Here is a 2494-nt window from a genome sequence, read left to right as displayed (position 1 = left end):
AAAGATAAATATTTGTTTAAATAAATAAATGTTTATTTTATTTAAGATATTACTTATTATGAAGTTATAAATTCATATAAAAGTGTAGATGGATCAATTAATTTTGACCTATAATAAAAATTTATCCGTTATAAGAAGTTGTTTGGTTGGTTTCTCATTAAGTCATGAATAAAAAAAAACGTCTATATAGATTAATACGTCTGTACATATTGGGAAGATTTTCATCTAAGAAGGTGTTTTTATAAATGGTCGGAACGTGTTTTTTTAATTGGAAGGGACGAGTTTGGAAAAGACTGAATAAATCATTTTATGTATCATTAAGTCACTACTAAACAGTCATATATAACTGACCAAATAAGTCGTCCGTCTCATCGAACTACTAACAAATAGCCCCCTATGTCCACCATACCCTTTTATTTGGTCATGCAATTTAAATAATTGAAAAAATAATGATTTTTTTGAAGTATATAATATTTATATACAATAAATACAACAAATAAATTTACACACCCTTCTCATTTTTGGTGAAGTTTGAACCCCTGACCTCCTAAGAGATCAAATGCTACGATACCGTTAGACCAAAAGCTTTTTAATATTTAATTTTATACTTGATGTAACATAAAATAAAAATAATGATGTCGACAAAACCTTTGACCATTTAGTATATTTAACGTTGTTGAAAGGACAAAACAATGCACATGACCAAACACATTGCATGTGTTATAGCAAGGACTGAAAGATAATATAATATAAAAAATAAAATAAATAAAATAAAATGTGAGGTTTATTATTGGTACTAGAAAGGTATTCGTACAATATAGTGAGATATATTTTGATTTTAATTTTTCGTATTATTTTTTTCGTCTCAGTCAATGTTATAATACGGTTTTATGTGGTTTTGAGAAAGCATAATGTTTTTATTTTTAAATAAGATATAAATATGAAGATGTCATAAAAAATTGAAAAAAATATTGATATCAGTATCAAGCTAACTATTTAAAATTTCCCTTTTTTTGTGTATTTCTTTAATTCATTTTTTTTATTTTAGGTTTAATAATACATATTTATAAGATAATAGTTAAGTGTTTTGTTAGAAGACAATGACTATCCTAATTATATTTTAGATTTTTTGTATTTAAAATGAGATGTTTATCTTCTATTTAATCATGTTTATCTGCAAGTAGTTACATAAATTCAAACATGAAACTTTAATAACTTGTACTTACGCATAATTTACTTGTAATCTTCAATTTTAAGTAATATACATCAATAAACAGTACTTCATGCATAAAAAATGATTTTTAAGAGTTTTTATCAAATATTTTATAATATAGTAGAGATAATATAGTGGTATGATATGCGTATACTCTTTGTAGTTGTAATACAAGATATTTTCCTCTTGATCACGGTTTTAAAAAAGCGTCTGATAGAAAAGGTATCAAGTCTCTAATCATTCTCATCTCCAACTGATGTGAGATCTCACAATCCACCCCCAAAGGGAACCCAACATCCTCGCTGGCACAACAATCATGTTCCTGACTCTGATACCATTTTAACATCCTCGATCGACCAACCATATCAAATATTTATTTAAACTTCAAGTCGTAATTATCAGACAATCATGTTAATTCTTTCAGTACTTTATTCTTTGAAATATATAATAAACCCGTATTTTACATAACCCATAAACGCCATATAATATGCCAAAAAAACAGTTATCAGAGTCCAAAAAGAATACAAGATAAAGGAACACAACACTGTAAAGGTAGCAATTACAGTTCATTCATATAGAAAACGTGTTTGTTTTAGTTATATCTTACTAATACTGAATCAGATTTAAAATTATGTATGCAACTAAAAATGAAACAGGTCAAACATGTCGAAAAGTTTAAAAGTAGCTCAAACGTTAACAACCTCCAATTGTTTTTACTAAAAACATGAAATAATTGTTCTAGAAAACAAACGTTGTAATCATATTTAATATACAACCTACTTAAAATTTTCAAAACATACACAGAAAATTGTCGATGGATCAACCTGACCAACCCATTTTGGTCTATCCTGAGATTTTGCCCATTTCGACACGAACTCATTTAACCCGTAACAGTTTCTTTTAACCCGTCCATATTGAAAACATCTCCAAAGAAAACGTTGATGATTGACTTGACCCAACCCGTCCCATCTCATTTTGACCTGAACTCAGTCAGTTCATCGTTTATTCTATCATTTACTTATACAGATAAAAGAGATAATACTGATAAACCAATATCAGATAAAAACAAGAGAGTTGGAAGGTTGAATATGGTGCACCATGGTCCAAAGGGATCACAATCCAAGTTCCACTTCTAAAAGCACCACTACCTTATGCTTGCACCTTTTTAATGAATCATCTTTTTCAATCCACACACTATTAAAGGGAAGTAGGGTACCCCTAAAAACACACACACACACACATATCTTTACAAAGCATTTTTCTTTCAGGTGCTTCCCCCCT

Source organism: Cynara cardunculus (genome assembly GCF_001531365.2).
Source record: "Cynara cardunculus var. scolymus isolate 2C chromosome LG 7, CcrdV1, whole genome shotgun sequence".
NCBI lineage: Eukaryota > Viridiplantae > Streptophyta > Magnoliopsida > Asterales > Asteraceae > Cynara > Cynara cardunculus.
The sequence above is the reverse complement of the archived record's forward strand: the minus strand, read 5'-3'. Positions refer to the sequence as shown.